Source organism: Somniosus microcephalus, chromosome 34, assembly GCF_052327205.1.
Source record: "Somniosus microcephalus isolate GS21.2 chromosome 34, FLI_Smic_1.0, whole genome shotgun sequence".
Taxonomy (NCBI): Eukaryota; Metazoa; Chordata; class Chondrichthyes; order Squaliformes; family Somniosidae; genus Somniosus; species Somniosus microcephalus.
In genome coordinates this window covers 6,058,984-6,079,327 of record NC_141020.1, presented here as the reverse complement: position 1 = coordinate 6,079,327, position 20,344 = coordinate 6,058,984, and the positions used below count along the sequence as shown (strand labels likewise).

Below are 20,344 nucleotides of genomic sequence, written 5' to 3'. Positions count from 1 at the left end.
GTCGTGAAAGGTACGAAATAAATGCAAGTCTTTCTTTTACTTTCCCTCTATAAACAATCCAATGGCAGTGCAAAATCTATAATGGGGCTGTGCTTCCTTCATAATTCAACTGGGTGTAATGTGGACATCTCACATGCCCTCCACTATCCTAGCGACAACCTCTCGACATCCCCCCAACCTCAGTGAAGTACCCCACTACACCAGCTGCATGATTTCATTTCCCACCTCAATCATCAACTTACATTTTAAAAAAGCACCTTTAATGTAGCAAAATGCCCCAAGGGGGCTTTACAGTTTGATGAGAGCCAAACAGCTGTCGGAAGGCACTTCGGCGGGGAAGGGTTGGGTTGGTTGATGGATGGAGCAGGTTTTAAGGAGGCTTTTTGAAGGTGGAAAAGACAGAAGAATTTAGGTGAAGGGTTCCAGAGTGTGGGGGGTAAAGTGACCCAACACTCTGCAAAGGATGGTAGGGTGCAGGAAGCAGCATTTAGCAGACCAGAGTTAGGTCTCAGCCAGAGTAGCAATGAACTACGACAACTGGCCTCAATCTCTGGAGAAGGGGGAAAAGGTCCCACGCCACTTTTGCACATTCCCATCATAGCCAGTTTCAGATTAGTACAAGCTCGGGCTTGGATCACTTGTCCAGGTTTAATGCATGTGCACTCTCGGTGAAAAATAGAAATGCCTCTTTAAAAACTTACAAAGAATTAAGATTAATATTAACATGTTTGACTTTGTTCTGTGGATTTTAGAAGTAATTTTGATTTATTAGCAAGGGCTGGTAATATCAAAGTCTACTAATATGGAAAGTTGCTAACCCAGTGAGTGAGCTAAACCTACAACTGATATTAAATCATTTCTGAATTTATAACACTGTCTCTACTCGATTTTAAAATTCTCATCCTCGTTTTCAAATCCCTCTCTAGCTCTAGCCTCCTCCGGCCATACAACCCTCCGAGATCTCCGCGCTCCTCCAATTCTGGCCTCTTGTACATTCCCGATTTTCTTCGCCCCACCATTAGTGGCCGTGCCTTCAGCTGCCTCGACCCCAAGCTCTGGAATTCCCTCCCTAAACCTCTGCGCCTCTCTCTCCTCCTTTAAGATGCTCCTTAAAACCGACCTCTTTGGCAACGGTTTTGGTCACCTGTCCTAATATCTCATGTGGCTCGGTGTCAAAGTTGGTTTGATAATCGCTCCTGTGAAGCACCTTGGGACATTTTCCCACGTTAAAGGCGCTATATAAATGCAAGTTGTTGATGTGTCTAAATTCTGCCTCGTCGGGCTCAAACACTTGAAATGTCATCAGCACTCACTGCTTGAAGCACAAATATTCAACTTTGACAACAAAAGAGAAAATAAAAATGTTAATCACAACAGTAAATATTTCATTCTAAATGGGATCATCAGGACAAGATCTTGATTGTTTTTACCCTGGCCCGAAGACTGGTAGTCTTTTTGATTCATTCTCCGGATGTGGCCACCAGGGCAAGGCCAGCATTATCGCCCATCCCTCGCTGCCCTGAGGTGGTGGTGCTGGGCCGCCTTCTTGAACCGCAAGCATTTTAAAACAACGGAGTGGCTTACTAGGCCATTTCAGAGGGCAGTTAACCGCCTTGGTGTGGGACTGGAATCACATAGGTCAGAACAGATGAGGACGGCAGGTTTCTTTCCCGAAAGGGCTTCAAGTGAACTCGTTGGGTTTTTACGACAGCTTCAGTCTTAAACTGAAAACGGAATTCAATCTCAAACTGACATGGCAGGATTCAAACTCACGATCTCTGGATCATCAGTGCAGGCTTCTGGATTACTAGTTCAGTAAAACAACCTCTACACTATCGTGCCCACTGTATCACTAGGCAGCTGCAACCATTTTCTTTTTTCCTCTCTCTCTCCAGCTTTCTTCAAAGCCCTATGAACATGGCCCCAGGTTTTAATTTTTATTCCCCCAGAATTTAAAGTCATTTTGATCTTTGATGCTATTGGTGTAAATTTTTTCTGCAACTTCTTAAAGCCCCGACACTCCTGTTAACCTGTCAGCGTGAACATCTAAAAGGAGCAAAGCCGCAGAAGACAGACCTGTCTGCAGAATGCACATCAAACAGCTCACCATTACATACATACACGAGACTCCAAATTTATTCTTACGCTTCCCGCGAAGGGAATCGAGTCCATTTCTTTAGCTTGTCTTGTGGCACTCTCACTCCAGGAGAGCAAAAAGCAGCGTGCAAGTAGACACTCACCTCTCTGGAACTGGGAGATGAGAGTGTGTGACGCAGGTCAACTTGCCATCCAATTTTCACTTTCTCCCAAGGAGAAAAGGTCCCTTGAACTGCTCTACAACATTGGTATAGTGAAATATAGCAACAGCAAAATGCATTGACAGGTTATGGTCAAACCTATGTAAACCAGTAAGTATTCTTGCACAATTCTGAAGTAATCGCTGGCCAGCAACATTTCACGCATCTATGGATTTACACTTTTTTTTGTGTGTATGTGGTAGTGACAAACATCCCAGCAATTCGGAGCAGGAGTCTCAGAAAAGCTGCCGTCAGCACCAACAAACACATGTACAAGAAACCCTGTCATATTGTCACCTCATCCATAAAGGTACTCGGACAAGACGACTGTGGGTTCAAGGTGCAGATCATAAAACCGGTTATTATAAAAACTGAGCATTTCTCTGGAGGAGGAACGAAGAAAATGCCTCTCACTATTTGCCCAAGGCTACTTGAACTGCAATGGTTTGAAAAACAGTGCAGAGAGCAATAATTGATCCAGCAGGCATTATTAATCTGTTACTACATTGTTGGTCTCTGTTTAGTAGAGGGTCAATTATAAGCTCAGATGATATGTACATTAGGCAATTATTCACTTTTCTAACAGCATATAAAAGATTACAGCTCTTTATATAAAAAAAAACCATATCACACAAGATTAAGAGGATCACACCAATGACTGTTCAAAAGACAATAATTCTGATATTCCCATTTACAGCTCCTTTTGACCCAGCTTTTGTTTCTTTACTTGTCCCATTACCCTCCCCTTTTACCTTGCACCATCATCCATTTTGTCTTTTAATCTCTCCTGCCTTCCATCCGATCACAGACCGTCCCTTTTGTTCTTTCCTCCCCATCCCTTTTCTTCCTACCGCTTAAAACCTGTTGCACCTCTTCCAGTTCTGACGAGAGGTCATCGACCTGAAACGTTAACTCAGTTTCTTTCTCCCCAGGTGCTGCCTGACCTGCTGAGCATTTCCAGCATTTTCCTGTTTTTACACCAATGACTGTGTTGCTCTCCTCGTCTACCGTCATAATCTTGGGGGAAAAAAAACAGAAATGTTCCCCATACATGCTGCACCATATAACAATCACCAGAATGCTGGGGACAGAACAATCTGCGAGAAGCTAGAGAGCTGTAAAACCAAGACATCAAAAACAACAATTCTCTGACAGAAGTGGAAAATTTTTGAAAATAAACTGATAAAGCATATCTGGTCTGCACTGTATCCTCTCTCGTCTTGGAACTGGATCAAATCGAACTCAAACTGGTGGAATAAAAGACATCGGAATTTAGTGCCGTCTGAACCCAGCTGCTCGGGGTTAGCAGTTCACTGGAGAGGTCTTGGATTCAGCCCCAACCGACAATCTCACTCAGAGCACTAGCTCAACGAGTTCGACACAGATACAAATGTGTAACTGGCATTCACTGTTGTTCTGTATAGGAGGTTGTTGTCAGAACCCCTAAAATGGGTTTGATTAGTCTATCCAAACAGAGATTTTGCTGTGACCCTTAAGCAGGAGCGCTTTGAAAGCAGTTAAAATTCCATTCATCTTGACATTTTGCACGAAATGTAATTTTTAATCCATGGAAACAAATCTCAACTACAATTACCTTATCCACTTTCCTTTCATTCTGCTCCAAGTGATTAATGATCATCACAACTGGGAGAGTGGGAGATATTACATTAAGAAGCAAGACAATGATATAGCTTCCTGGTAGATCAATACACCTGTGGTGCTGATTATCCAATTTTTTCTGAAGCCATTTTCATCACAAATGTCCAATTTTCCCCCTCATTAAGGGAGAGAGAGCGCGAGAGCTTTAAAAATTCTTTGCCAAGTAAAATTAAAATAAGTCGATGCGTTTACCTGATGCACCGACTGACACAAATCTACAGTGGTTCTTCGCAGTGTGGAAGCTGTGGCACATCTTTCAGTCACGGTCGGGATTCCTCGACAGCTCTAAAGGCAGCAAGCGCCGTTATAACTGGACTCCCGGTTACATTTAAAGCTCCCATTCTCCCAATTGTTATGAAGAGGCGTGTAAAAAATCACAACACTTGACAGCAGATTCGAGCCCAGCATTTCCAAATATGCCACAAAGATAATTAAACGTTGTCAGGAACAAGCAGGGCAGCACTTCTCTCGGGCCAGAGAACAAAAGAGAGAAAAAAGGATTGCTGCTGCACACCCCATCATCAGGCCAATTAATCCATTACTGGGAGTTTCCCGCTCTCCCTGCTTTTGGTTTCTGAAGGAGACACCAACTGCCAATTTACCCAGTTGACAACACAACATGGAACACAGCTTTTAAAATAAAAAGAATGCACATTTATTACTGCAACTTCAAGGAAAATCGTTACCCTTCAACATTAATCAGGTCCAGGATATTGATCCGGTTCACTTCGGGCAAGAGAAAATGAAAAGGGACGAGCTGGGGGGTCATGCTCACACACTGCAATTGAAATAAATACCAAAACTGTTCTTATTATATATACTCTGGAGTCTCGAACAGATCTCCTGTATTTTAAAAAAGACACATGTACACCAAAGTAGTGCAGTCGGATGCAGGCTCACACCTGGATGCATTTTCACAGCTGGAGGAGACACAAAATTGAGTTAAGTAGGGAAAGGGGGCATTTCACAGGGGACTGGATGATGAGACAAATGGAAGGGGAGAGGGACTTTCTATTGAATCATTGAAAAAAAAATAATCAGTAATCAAGTTAACTCGTGCTGCTCTTATTATGCATGTCCCCCACAAACAAGCGATTCAGAGCGGCCTTTACAGAGGTCCCAAGAGCAGCTTGCCTGCATTATCTGGTGCACAAAAGGTGGAGGGGAGAAAAAATGTAGAGGAGGGGAGCGTATATTGTCATATAAAAGATATGTACATGTTCTCTTGCTCTTTACCCACCCCTCTGCCAAATTGAAAAGAAAAATTATATAAATAATTCATGCACATATTCATGTAACCCCATGCAACATAAGCCCATTGGCCAGTGCTCTAGAGGGCATTTGTTCCCCCATTGCTGTTGCAGCTTTTGGAATCAATCTAGTTTTGGTGATACTAGTGGCAATAGTATTGAAGTCTGACTGGGGAGGTTTGTTTGGGGGCCGGGGGGGGGGGGGCAAGGAAGAGAATAGGAAATTGGTGGGGCAGCGCAGGGAAAATAATCCAAGTCACCGTGCTTTCTCAGCCTTACGAATATCGGAACCCGACACTTTAAGGCAGCGAATGTGGTTCCCTTCTCTCAACAGATTCGTCAAACATCTGCACAATGGATCGTGCAGCGATCCGGCACCATCACGCCATGTCCTGCGCTAATCTCCCTTCAGGCATATCAAGTACGGAAGAGCACGCCGAGCATTCCCCTGCCCCCGGTGCCTGAACAAATCAATACTTTCACAAGCATCAAAATCACTGCCAAACGGAATGCAGAACAAAGACAGGAGCGGCGGAGCGAAGCACAAGTCTCATCTTAAAAACGCACTGCCCAGCACAGGTGGGATTTTGGGGAGAATAGATATTAAACATGGAATAGTTACACATCAAAAATTCAATAGCCGGCACCACAGGAGTCGCAGGGGTTATTAATTTTTGAACAACAGCTATTGCTCATCATTTGCCACCCACATGGACTTGGCTGATGGGTCTTTCTCTTCAACCCATATAGTTAAAAGGGTCATAAAGTCTAGGATGAGTAATATTTCTACTGCCGATTTTTTTTTAAATTCATTTTACCCACCGCTCCCCCCACCCCCACTATGGTGCCCCCTGCAACAGATGCCAGCGGAGTGCCCCAACAGGGAAGGAGACCATACACAAGGGCATTCATTGTACCAATAAAATCAACTTCAATGACATTTCTGGTAAGGCTTTTATTTTCTCCTATAAAAAGGGGAAGCACTTTAAACAAGTAGTACAATCCCTAGACTTTGCTACCCCTTAAAATTATTGAAAATACACCATTGCAATGGTGCTGCAGTAGTCCTCGTGTGTGCAAAATCACTTCTGTGGTTAGGGGACGCATTATTATACAATACAAGCTTGGAGTGGTCACCTAAAGAAGTCAACTACCATGTGATACTACAGAAGACCATGGCAACTCTGACAATAAACACAGGGTTAACATCAATACTTAGATTTAAGACCGGTTGAAATTCATTCTTGTTAGCATGTTATGTGATTTGTGATCAAAAGCAAAATTTTAAACGACAATTTTTTGCTAACTTTTAAGGAAGTGTTCCACATGTTTGGCAGTGCATTCACTCACATTTGAAACTCTACCATCAAAGTTCAAGGTTGAAGACTTCCAAATGGTTCTAAACGAGCAGAGCCCCAGTCCTGCCCTTCGGCCATTTTCACAATGGTAATTGAGCAGATTGCGTGCTCTTGTCTACCTGTGACTTAATCCTGATTCACAGTCCGCCATTAATTTCCAATGTCGGTACCAAAACCCTACCAAGGCATCACTAGTATAGATCCCCGATTACCTTACACTTTCAGTAACTGTCTCACGGCATTGTACTCGAGGGCCCCAAAGACTCTTAAAATATCTTCAATTAGCATCTTACAGATGTAATTTTTTTGACCCACAAGAGGACATAAAATCCTAAACAGGAAAATCAGACATGGGCATTAAATCAGATACAGGTGTGGAAAAGGTGTTAAAAAAGAACTTGCAAGGAAGAAGAGGCAAGTACGTCTAGATTCGAAAGACTGGGGCCAGAATAATCTCTGGGGGAAAACATTCTTCTAAATATCATTTCACCAGCAACACAGCACAAGGTGGAAGCTTACTTCTAATAAGTTCTAATGATGCATTTTGGCAGAAGGAACAGGGAGAGGCAATATGCACTTAATGGCACAGTTTTACAGCGCGTGCAGGGATAGAGGGACCTGGGAGTTAATGTGCATCGGTCCCTGAAGGTGGCAGGACATATTGAGAGAGTGGTTAACAAAGCATATGGGACCTTGGGCTTCATAAATAGAGGTATTGAGTACAAATGTAGAGAAGTTATGCTGAACCTTTATAAAGCACTGGTTAGGCCACAACTGGAGTATCGCGTCCAGTTCTGGTCACCACACTTTAGAAAGGATGTGAAGGCCCTGGAGAGGGTGCAGAGGAGATTTACCAGAATGGTTCCGGGGTTGGGGGATCTTAGCTACAAGGACAGGTTGGAGAAGCTGGATTTGTTTTCATTAGAGCAAAGGCGGTTGAGGGGTGATTTGATAGAGGTGTACAAGATTATGACGGGTTTGGATAGGCTAGACAGGGAAAGGCTGTTCCCACCAGTTGATGGTACAAGGACTAGGGGACATAGATTTAAGGTTTTGGGCAAAAGATACAGGGGAAAAACTTTATGCAGCGAGTGGTGAGGACCTGGAACTCACTGCCGACGGAAGTGGTGGAAGCGGAGACACTCAGTGTTTTCAAGGGGAGACTGGATAGGCACTTGAGGGAAATAAACTTGCAGGGCTACGGGGATAGAGCGGGGGAATGGGACTGACTGGATTGCTCTACAGAGAGCCGGCACGGACTCGATGGGCCGAATGGCCTCCTTCTGTGCCGTTATAACTAAGTAATTTCAGAGCAGATCCTAAATGGCATGCTGAAATAATAGGCAACGTGACACACCTTGTGCACACAGGCTAGTGAGGTCACCACAATCTGCAAAGCAAATGTAACAGAATGAACCGAAAGATGCTACACGAGTCCTTGACCTTATTGCTCCTATAAGAGACGTGCTCCTGAATTGACAAAATAAAAATCAATAGGTTCTTCCCTTATTCTAACTCAATCACTTCACAGCAAGGAAGTAGTTTGTAACGTCAGCACACTGGACCGGTTAAAATGGGGGGGGGGGGGGGGGGGGGGGGGTCGCTGACTGAAAGAGGCTGTTGTGAAGAAATGTACTCTGTGCAGTTTACAAAAGGAATTCATCTACCATCATTAGCAATACTGGCAAGTTCTGCTCTCCACAGAAATAAACAGCTGCTCACAAAAGTTCCAATTAATTGCCTGGGTTGGAGTGGTGGGCGAGGGGGAAGAGAAAGCTGCACTCACTGCAGTATTACAAACAGGCAGACAGAATATTACAGCTACTAGTTTTTTTTAGTAAGAAATATAGAATGGCTTCAAAATAAAGAATTGGTACAATTAGTTAAATACATTGCCTTTTGTGCTCATCGAATCAGCGGAACTTCTAAATCAGTTATTTGGAAAGGACAGTGTGTGTACCCTTAACAAACAAAATATGAACATACAAACAATGACACACAGGTAAAGACCCTCTGGGCCACCGAGCCCATCCCACATAATTGTGATACCTTGTGTATCAAAATATATACACTCTCCACCCCAAGCCACCTGATCTCCTGGGAGAGGCAAAAAAAGAAGAAAAATCCAGACCAATTTGGGAGAAAAAAATCTGGGAAATTCCTCTGACCCATCTAGGCGGTCAAAACTAGTCCAGGAGATCAATGACCGGGTTCCCTGCAAAACTTACCTTCTATGAAAGCCGGCCAGAAACAGGTCCAGCTTGAAGAAATTCAGCGAATCAGCATCCACCGCATGAGACGGCAGCACGTCTGTGTGTCCGTCTGTGTGTGTCTGTGTCTGTGTCCGTCTGTGAGCAGCCACATTAAATGTCAGACTGCCAAAATGAACAATGATTGCACTGCCGCAAGATAGATTTACTGTGTGCACGCGCGACACTACTTCGGTATTTGTTGGGAAACGGACCGGTAAAGTTGAAAAGAAATCCTCTGGCTGAACCGTATCAAATGTTACTAAAATGTTTTTCTAGGCAATTTTTATTTTACAAAACTTTTTCCAACTATAGTATCTGCAATTATTAAACAGGTGTCTGTGTCATTAGACTTTCAACACCTGCAAAGGGTTTCTGTCAACCTGGCGCCAGGGTCTGTCTGGAAGCTCCATTTTAACATGTGAAACTATCTAAACACACTACAAATGACATCTGCCTTTGAGGGTAATGATGTTACCAAGTGTTAAAAACTCAATAAAGCACAAACCCTGATTTTAACCGAACCTGCCTCACACGAATGGGGTGGGTCGCACCCGTTACCCGCCCCCTGCCATTTTTACGAGCAGAGTTTAGGCGCAGGAGGGGCTGCTCACCCCAGACCTACTTAACACGTTGAAATTGCGGCCCCGATGACATCGACACGCGACGCGGTTTTAACTCCAGAAATCGGGAGGACCACAGAGCACCGAAGCCGCCTGCAAAAGCTGGCGGAAGGCAGCGGAGTAGTCAGAAGAGGACAAGGTAAGAAAAAAAAAAATTAACATTTCTGGTAGCATGCCTTGTGGGCCAGGAGGAGCAGGAGTGATCCTCTGTGGCCCACAAGGAATCCTGAGGCCTCTCCGGCACAAGCACTTCCCTTTCCCTCCCAGTACCGCGACTCTCCACTGCCCCGAGCCCAATGCCTGGGACCATTCCCATGATCTTGCTGCTCCAGCCCCAATTCCCGCTGCCACCCACTAGCGCCGGCTTTGGGCAGGAGGCGGTTCAGCACTATTTAAACGAAGTAGAGGTGTTAAAATGGTCCGGGCCCCTCTCTGAATTTTCCGCAGGGGTTTCCCGCCCACACTCAATGTCCAGAGTTAAAACTGGAGTTAGTGTGTATACAAAAAATGTTTTAAAACGCAGATGCTGCAAGTCAAACCAAACCAGTAAATGCTGGCAACACTCAGTAGGTCGGGCAGCATCGGTGGAGAAAAGAGACTGGTGAACATTTTGAGCACAGAACTTTTGTTTTTTTCTTTTTACAAGGGGTCCACATTAACTCATCTGTTCTCTCCACAGATGCTGCCCAACTTGCTGGGCATAATTACATTGTTAATTGTATATAGACAGATGCTGCTGGAAACATCATTTAACAAAGAGATTATGGCAACATCATAAAGCACAAGGATGAAGCCAAAAACATTGTGTGTTCATCAATGCAAATTATATTAGCTTTGAGGAATGCAACAGTTTAACAATTCCGGCATCCAGTGTCAACAGCAAGTACTCCCAGGTCAGGTTCAGCATAGCTGAATGCAGAGTAAAGCTCCCTCGATTCCAGCCCAACAATCTACCTCAGGTCCCACTTCGAAACACCATTCTCGACTGCATCAGTAAAGTTTTTTCCTGCACCAGCTATCTCGTCACCTCTCAGATCAGTAGCTATAGCAATTAACAGCAGACAGCACAGACAGACTATTGTGATCAGTGGAGAGCTCGGTGTCTGCATTCACCCAGTCCACATTTTCACAAAACATTGAAATAAGCTCTGCTTCAGTTTATAACACAGTCAATGGAATCCCTTAGCACATCAAATGTGGTACGACGTCGACTGAGGATATATTCCATGCAATGCCAAACCAAAGCAACTTACATTTATATAGCTTTAATGTAATAAAACATCCCAAGGCACTCGAGACCGTTTCTCCATAGCCAGTCACTTTTGCAGCGCTATAAAACAGTAACAATTTAACGGCACCCTTGCATTGCTACATTGCCAGTTAATACTGAATTAATTTGGGACTATTATTTTTAAATGTAGCAAAATCCTAATATTTGCCATGAACAGCCAGCACAGGCGAGACGGGCCGAATGGCCCCCCTTCAATGCTGCAAGATTCTAAATACATTGGCCCGGATATTCCGATCCCTACGGGTGCTTACGCGCTGTTCACCCACCCGTAGGGACATCAGAAATGCCGGTTTCAGGCATGCACAGCGTATGCACTGAAAACCGGCATTTCCGATCTGTCAAGAATGGTCGTCAGATCCTCCGGCTGCCCTGGAGAAGGGCCTCTGCGGGCAGATAGTTCCGCTTTTGAGACCCTCCGCCCGCAGAAAACCCTTACAATTCTTACGCCTGGTAAAAGCAGCCGTAAGGCCTTCTTTTACCAGGATAAGAGTTGAAAAAAGTTACATTTTTTTCCCCACTCATTTATCAATTTTTAAAAAGGCACGTTTATTTTTAGCCCTGTAAATTTTTTTTATTTTTTTTCAAAAAATTAAATGTTTAAAATATTTAATTTATTGTAATTTCAAGTCATTTAAAAAATGTGATGCTTTTTTAAAAAATTATTTAAAGTTCTCCTATGTTTTTGGGGTGATCTCCATTCATATTTGACAGGTCTTCCTGTCAAGTGTATGAGGGGAGATTCCCTTCTTTGATGGGCTCCCCATGGCCCACGCGATCCCAGGGACGCTGCGAACTACCTGCGCCTCTGGGATACATGGGCCCTGCGCACTTGGAGTTTGGAGAGGCCCAGGATCGGAAGTGTGCGCGTCCCGGGAGCCCTCAGGTAAGGGCGTAGACTTTTCCAGGTCACAGGCCTCCGCCTGCGGGAAGCCTGCGAACGGAAATTATGGGCCATTAATAAATACAAATGTGCAGCTGCGCAAGCTTCAAGTTCACAATTTGCAACCTTGTAGCCCTGGACAGCTTTGGAAATTTCTGCTCCACAAGAACAAATTCACCTTGCGTTTCGTTTACATACCTGATTGATGACCCGAGAGAAATTCAATTACTTAACATGTGATGTGCCATTTTACATTCACCATCACTGGGCTCTTGAACTTTTGGTAGTGTGTGTAATCTCAAGAAAGTCACGGTAAAACACAGAACCTGGGAAGAGAGAGGAAGAAAATCCAAAGTCAGATAATCAAAGGACATTTAGAAGTACCGCACTAGTATTTACAACCAGTCTGAAGTTCTTTAAACGTGAGCCACACTTGGGAGATGCCTTAAAATCCAATAGTAACGAATCTTGCTTTACTTGCCCCATGTAGATGAAACTTATTTGAAATGCTACAGCAAGACAAGTCACTGTAAACATTGTAATTGACCATGTAAATGTTTTTTCCATTAACAGGTTTAATGACAGAACGTATGGCTATGATTTCTCATCTTTGACCTGTGCTATTATGTTACACAAAAGATTTTAATTGAAGCAAAATGCCAGACACAAAATCTGTGAAAATAAAGCCTAAAAGGCAGATTTAAATTTAAATCCTCGATTTACAGTACTTATTCTCAATATAATCTTAGCTAAAATATTTTAGGTAAAAACAAATGAAAGCAAAAAGAATCAAAGTCCTCACAGACCAGGAGGATATGAGGTGCTGTCAAAATAAATTGGAGGGTTAAGTCAGAGCCAACTGTTCTCACCCACCTCTCAGCAACTGGTTACAGAAAACATTGGCAAAGGCCTAGGAACAGCCTGGCTGCTTTCAGCGCCCTTTCAGGCAGTACATTCCAGATCATAAAAACTCACGGTGTAAAAAAAAATCTCTCATCACTCCCCACCTTCCACCCACACCCCACCACACCTTTTCCCAATTATCTTAAATCTGTGTCCTCTGCTTACCAACCCTCCTACAAGTGGAAACAGTTTCTCCCTATCTACTCTATCAAAACCCTTCATATTTTTGACCACCTCTATACTAAATCTACCCTTAACCTTCTCTGCTCCAAGGAGAACAATCCCAGTCTCTCCACATAACGGAGGTCCCTCATCCCTGGTACCATTCTAGTAAATCTTCCTCTGCACCCTCTCCAAGGCCTTGCCATCCTTCCTAAAGTGCAGTGCCCAGAATTAGACACAAGACTCCAGCTGAGGCCTAATCAGTCATTTATAAAGGATTAGCATAACTTAGTGAACAATTAAGTGCTGCAGGAATTGTTTCCCTACGTTCAAGGGGAATTTAAACCCATGCATTAGGTGGCCTCATACACAATGCTTTTTTTTTTAAGTCTGAGCTTTCCTGGAGAACAATATTCCTGCACAAATTCTGTTCTGGTGGTAGTTTTAAACATGACCACAATAATGAACATTCACAGGATCAAACCGTAATCACTCATGGCAGATCGTGTGGAAAATTTAAGGGAGAATTGGTTAGATTCTTGAGGGATATTAATTTTTATGACCAGCCAGATTAACTGCAGAGTCGTTTCCGGTCCTGTACTTTCCTACGTTACCATCAGGTCCCATAGAGGGGGGGGGGGGGGGGGGGGGTTGTTTCGAACCAATAGAGGATAATTATTTTTAATTGGATCAAAATATCTGGATACAAACCTCTAGAGCCGCAACTGATATAAAGTGTGCAACATTGTAATATATACCATGCAATAATCGAATCGCTAAGAACTGTGTTGTGTTTGTACCGCTATCCACAACTACATAAACTAATAAAGCAGCAGAGACTGAGAGTAACTTCAAGTGATCTTTACTGGGTAACTGGAACTTCGGCACTGACTGGACAAAATCGATACGCGTCTGTTATATACGCTCGCAACTAAGGACGTACTTCCGCAAAACAAAGTAGTCCCTTCAATGTTGTATACAAACTGGTTTGCTCCAACTCCTCCTTGTATTTTTTTTAGTATTTCTACAACAGCTTTCTTCTCTGCAGCCCCTCAATCTTCTAAACTCAGTTGAATACAAGCCAAGTTCATGCGACCTGTCCTCATAATTTAACCCTTTAAGCCCCGGCACCATTCTGGTGAATCTGCACATACCCTCTCCAAGGCCAGTGTGTCTTTCCTACGGCTCGATGACCAAGCTGACGTGGCACTCCAGATGAAGTCTATACAACTGAAACACCACTTCCTCGCTTTTGTATTCCAACCCTCGAGATAAAGAGCAACGTTCCATTAGCCCTTTCGGGCCTGCTGCGTACATGAACACCTAAATTCCTTTGGTCCTCCACAGCTCCTATTTTTCTCACCATTAAGAAAAAAATTCAGATTTATCTTCCGTGGATCCCAAGTGGATAACCTCACACCCACCTCATATTGAACTCCATCTGCCATCGTTTTGCCCACTCACTTACTCCATGTCCCTTGTAACTTTCCCCTACACACACATGAACAAATGTATTTTTACGGCTCAATTTGAGCCAGTAAGGGAGCCACAGTTTTGGAGCTCACATCAATTAGTGTAGCTCACTGGCTCCCAATTTGTTGCGGTCACAGCAAGTCACCGTGTGCTGCTAAGCAACTGATGTAGTAATTTGTCATTCTGCATTAATAAGCAAACGTGGTTCACAATAGTTTGAGTTTGTTTTCACTGCTGCAAAAATTATTGGCCAGCATAAACCGATGGAAGTGTCAAAAAATGTCAAGTTTAATCTGAACCATTTCTTGGGGTTGGGTGGGGGGCGGGAAAAAGAGGGAGAAAAATAGACACCACTTTTCACTTCAGTTAAATCAAAGTTTCACTCAACCCAGGAAGACATTACAGGGGGAATGGGACTGACTGGATTGCTCTAGAGAGCCGGCACGTACTTGATGGGCCAAATGGCCTCCTTCTGTGCTGTTATGACTTTATGACTATGTGACTGATCATTAGAGATGCTGGGATTCAGTCGGACGGGTAGTTTACTGGTGCATCCTTCCTGGCTTCATCAAAGGCAGCAGAAACGAAGGCAGGAATGGGACTCGTGTAGAAGCACGTCTTATACGGGCAGCAGTGTCACTCTTCCTTATATTATGTTTACACTACTACTTTTTTCCTCCAAATCTCCTTTTTGTAAATGCTCTAAAGCCTTGCTGGGGTAGTGCCTCTCCGAGGCGGAATGGTCTGTTAATAATCACTGCTGTTCAACTAAATAATAGTGGCAACAAAGCCAGATTTACAAACACTCAAAAAAGATTTCACGGGCAGATCTTCATTAAAATTCCAACTTTGGCTCCACTTGGTCGATGTGGATCTCAATATTGTACTCTTGAAAATTAGACCTGGAAGTCTGAATGGATTCCTGGTTCCAGAATCCTAATCTAGGTATACAGTAGCTACAGAATATCAGACATGACATTCGGCTAATACACAAAAAAAAGAGTACGACAGCAGTGAAAACCCTGAATGTAGGCTAATGCTATCCTCCAAGCATTTCCAAGCACGAGATTTATGTCCGTTGAAGGTTAACATCAAGCCTTTTTTTTTGTTGCAATAGAGCCTTTATATTGTTGATTATAAAGATACATGCAGCATTTTTTTTACCCGAGGGTGGAGGCATAAAAACCTTAATTAAGGGAAAACTTTATAGATACCAGGAGGATCAAATTTACTCATTAACAAGCTAGATGAGGTAATGTGGCACAGTAAAAGGAGCAAAGGATACCCACTTTACAACCCCCTCTAGGGCATTTTCAACACAGGAGTAAGGCGATAAATTGGAAAAGACAAACTTGCTACAATATAGTGAGCTCCACATTACACTCAATGTAGAGTTGAATGGAGCTAGTGTCAAATTGAATACAACTCTGAACCCTCTGGAAGACAGTCTTCCACAGCACCACATTCGCCATTCTACAAACTACTCCATTTACATTACACGTCACGTTATTGAATGTGGTTCCCAAGACTGCCGGATCTGCCCGTTTATATCCGTGGGGCAGATTCAGCAACAGAACCGATGCATATGCGGAAACGCTCCATACACACAGTTGCTCTGAATGCATGCTAGCAATCAATAGCCTATCCAGGCTCCCCCCCCCCCCCCCATGTCAGGATTGTTCTTAAAAGACTAGCTCTTTGTGGGCCGAGAGGTCAGCCTGTCCCTGCCAACGCCAAGGTGGTTTATCCAACTCTAATACAATAGCAAAATACTGCGGATGCTGGAAATCCAAAACAACAGAAAACACTGGAAAAACTCAGCAGGCCAGGCAACATCCGTGGAGAGAGAAACAGAGCCAACGTTTCGGGTCGAAACCCTTCGTCAGAACGGTAAGGAGGGGTCTGACACCCAATTCTTTGTTCAACAAGATGAGTGCTAGCAAAGGTCGGCAACACAATACTTTTCCCAGTACGCAAGTTCAAAGACTGTACGGGAACTCAAGGATGGATTAGCAATGTTTTGGCTGGAATTCTCTTCATTCCAACTCTCTTTTGTTGCACGCACTAATGATATCAAATCCATTAATAGCATCCAATAATAAAGTCAGACATGAAGGATTCTACTACTGCAAAGCTGGGATTAAAACAAAGGCTTGCGTTACACAGCACGGCGAAAGAAATATCGAGTGATTTGTCGGACTATGCTTTTCAACTGATCTGGAGGCCACTGCGTCCAAGTAAAGGAGGGAATATCCATATAAAAATGAAGCCAGTCATGGCATGCACTTCTGAATAATTCACATCACAAGATTAAATATAATTTGCACAGAGCAGTCAGCATTACTAGACAGAATGATTTGTGCACAGTTGACCTCTTTCGGAGTTTCTGCTCATTGAGTGAGCGACACAGAATATAATAGAATTACTTTGAGGCAGCAGCTATGATGTGACAGAACTGACAGGCCTGCGCCAGCCTCCAGACTTCGTTAACAAACACACTGAGCTTCACCATAACTGGCACGTTCCACTGCCTCTTGTTTCTTTCCATTGTCCAAGCCACAATGATGTTTCATTTCTTTAAACAACAGTGTCTGTTCAGTGTTGAGACCAGCATATCGAAAGGGTCTCATCTTACAGCTTGGATTTAGACACAAGTAAAATCTCTATTTTTTGAAGTTTCACACCGCGCGCGCGCGCCCCCCCCCCCCCCCCAAAACCCTTTTACATTTGGCTTAAGTTGACTTGTTCACTGAAACAGTGTCAAAAACAAAAACACAGGTAGGAGCCGAGTTTACAATTCCTATTTTGAAGGAGACAGGTGTGCAAAGGTACTATGAGTTATTAAAGTAAAGACATACCTGCTCTGGGACACATGAAAATGTCTGCCCTATTTGAAGCTTTTCTGTGTGGGGAAATACCAATATACTCCTGGGGCAAATACGAATATATTCCCAGGATCCCCCTGTCCTCGCTTCAGGCAGACAGTGACAAAAACCCAAAAAGGAAAACAGTGCCATCATTGCAAAAAAAATGTTTTATTAATAAAGAGAGAGAGAGAGTTAGGTCAACAAATACAGAAAAATACTGAAATCGGATACTCTCTCAGCCCCTGGAGATCACCCCTAGGGTACAAGGGGCAATTTTGAAAACCTGTGTTTTAATGAGCATATTGGCAGACAGCTGCAGATCACTTTTACTGATCCAGGGGAGGGGAAATAAGCTACCAATTCTCTGCTGGGGAAAAGGAACAAATGCAACAATGCCAACTGTATTTAAAAAATAAATAAATCTGAACTCTACTTAAGCATCACATTTATAAATTTAAAATACAAGATCACACGAGATAAAGTCTGACAAAACTACATGGGACTTCACTGGAGCATATCTGGAATACTACAGAAAAGGAAAAATGAACACGGCTCACAACTTCAAAGGAGTGGTGGGGGTTTAATCTCCGTCTTAAATAGACTGTTCATCAGGATTTACAGGGAGGGGGGAAAAAGCCATCACTCTCCAATACGCCCTTAATCTTTGGCCTATGTTGTCTTATAACCATAGTTTCAGCACCCTTGGGCAGTGGCAGACCTACATTGATAGACCAAACATTGATACAGGAAACTTTGGTTTATCCGGAGGTTAACTGTCCGGAATGCTCGAGTCACCGGCAAAAATCAGGAGCCGTTTCGTTAGATTTTTTTTCTTTTTGTCGCTTTTTTTTTTCCCCACCAGTCAGGCTCTGCAAGGTCTCACTGAAGCTGCTGCTAAGCTACAGAGACGCTTGCAAGGTACAGCCGACTGTTTAGAAGCTGTTGCTAAGCAACAGGGTTTGTTGCCAGATACGGAGCTCAAAATCTCCGTATGTTTCAACATTAGCGCTGGTTTGTCCGGCAGTTTTGATGGGACGGCAACAGCTCGGTCCCGTCGGTGCCGGATAGCAAAGTTTCCTGTATTGTGAGTAAATCGCATTTGTTCCTTACCTCTGCTCCCAGGCATCTGCCAATGCCACTCTATAGGAACTTTTACATTGATAGAGGCTGTGCTATCAGCAGTTCACCTCTGACAATGCAGCACTCTCAATAATACACTGGAATGGCAGCCTAGGCATTGCTATGGGGCTCAAAAACCTCTCAAAAAAAGTGTGACCAACTGAGCCAAGCTGACACATAACTGATCTACCGTTTTCCCATCCCACAGAATTTGACCCATAAACAGTTTCAGGATCCGGGTAGAGATAAAAAGAACGGAATGCTGGAAATCGGAAAGAGAACCAGAATCAGAGAAAGATCAGTTACTCGTAAACCCACTGACCTTCCAACAAAACAGCTAACTATATTTCTCTTTCATATTTCAACTTGCTGAGGATTTCCAGCATTTGTTGCTGTTATTTCAGGATCCCAGTAGGTGACCTTTTAGAACAGATTTGAGAGGAAGAAGTATGGACCCAGGCCAGTGCAAGTGCAAATAGATTGTACGATGAACAGAATGCAGGGAGATACTCTCCCATCTCAGCCAGAATTGTACTTTTTGCAAGAATTGTATTACACCTCTTCAGAACATCGTGCACTTGGATATTAAAAACCGTCAAAAGGAAATATTTGCACTTTTAATAGATCAACTCCCCGGTAAAAATTCTGCTACTTCAGTGACTCGTACAGAATAATGAACAGTATATCTCGTTACTGCACCTGTTTGAAATGTATTAATATTCATAGAATAAAAACTGGTTTTCCAAGTGTAGACAGCTACAAAATATACCCGAGGCAGAGCGAAGATGAAAAGCAGGTTTATCTGCCCCCATTCTACTTAATTTCCCCCAACCCCCCCAAAAAATTAACACTTTGCTCTCTGTCAAATAGCCCTACATTACAACAGTGACTACACTTCAAAAGTTTTTCAGAGGCTGTAAAGCGCTTTGGGACGCCCCGAGTTCATGAAAGGCACTATATAAATGCAAGTCTTTCTTTCTCTATTTAACAAATGATTTCCACCAAAAGAAATTACTTCAAAGAAAGGAAGACTTGCATTTATATAGCGCCTTTCACGACCTCAGGACGTCCCAAAGCACTTTACAGCCAATTAAATACTAGTGAAGAGTAGTCACTGTTGTAATGTAGGAAACACGGCAGCCAATGTGCGTACTGCAAGCTCCCACAAACAGTAATGTGATAATGACCAGATTATTTTTTTTGTGACGGTGATTGCGGGATAAATATTGGACAGGACACCCCTGCTCTTCTGCCAATAGCGCCACGGGATCGTTTACATCCTCCCGAGAGGCCAGACAAGGGGCTCAGTTTAACATCTTATCCGAAAGGCGGGACTCTCTGACAGTGCAGCACTCCCTCAGTACTGCACTGGAGTGTCGACCTACATTTCTGTGCTCAAGTCTCTGACTTGAACCCACAACCTTCTGACTGAGAGGAGAGTGCGCTACCCACTGAGCCACAGCTGCAGTGGATTATGCACTGGCCTTTATGACCAGAGTTTAAATCCAGTCCAGATAGATGGGATTAATTGCATTTTTACATTGATGTTCAGGCTCTGGGAGGTCTCACACGGTGACGCCGAAACACCATTCTCCCTTTTTAACTGCACCAGACTGCGGTTAGTCATGGCCGGAGGGCCAAAAGGAGGCGGCCTAGGTTTCTACACTTCCGACAGTTGCCCTTGGGATCCAGGAAAAGCCAGGTCCTGGACACCAGATACATGGAGTTCACCTCCTTTATACTATAATGCGGCGATAGCATTATTTATACAAGAGTACACAAAGTCTTCTCTGTCTGTTTCTTGTGCAAAAGGATCCTGCGAAATGTGCATTCTCAATCTAGTTCCTAGTGGGCACAGGCTCCAGAAGAAAATGTCCCTCTAATTCAGCGCCAAGCTGTGAATCTCACACGGGGAGGCCGCAGGATATGGGAAATGGAAAAGTCCCAATGGAGTGCGCTACTCTGAGGCTCAGGCAAATAGTTATGGAGGGAGCGTCATTTTATATCTAACCCAACCATTGGTGCACGAAAAAGTGTTCCATTATCCTGCAATAACCTTAGAGCAGAAGTTACAAAAAACTGAAAAGATAAACTCTTCCCCTTTTAAATTTATTCCTCATCCATTTTTGCCTGTTTCCACTTTGAAATGAATTAACCGCTAAGATTTCAGTCTGTGCCTCCTTTAGTGGTATAGTTTTCCAACAGTTTCCTCC

At 43.5% G+C, this 20,344-nt stretch overlaps 1 protein-coding gene across 6 annotated transcripts in view; it reads right to left on the bottom strand.

Annotated features, from left to right (window-relative positions):
* Positions 1-20,344, bottom strand: part of sipa1l3 (signal-induced proliferation-associated 1 like 3) — a 233,984-nt gene that overhangs the window by 146,882 nt on the left and 66,758 nt on the right. For 5 of the 6 annotated variants that reach the window (XM_085973275.1, XM_085973272.1, XM_085973277.1 and 2 more), the window contains one exon: positions 11,806-11,933. The exons of the other annotated variant lie outside the window; for it this stretch is intronic. The gene's annotated coding sequence lies outside the window, so the exon portion shown is untranslated. The remainder of the gene's footprint in view (positions 1-11,805; positions 11,934-20,344) is intronic. 6 annotated transcript variants of the gene reach the window in all.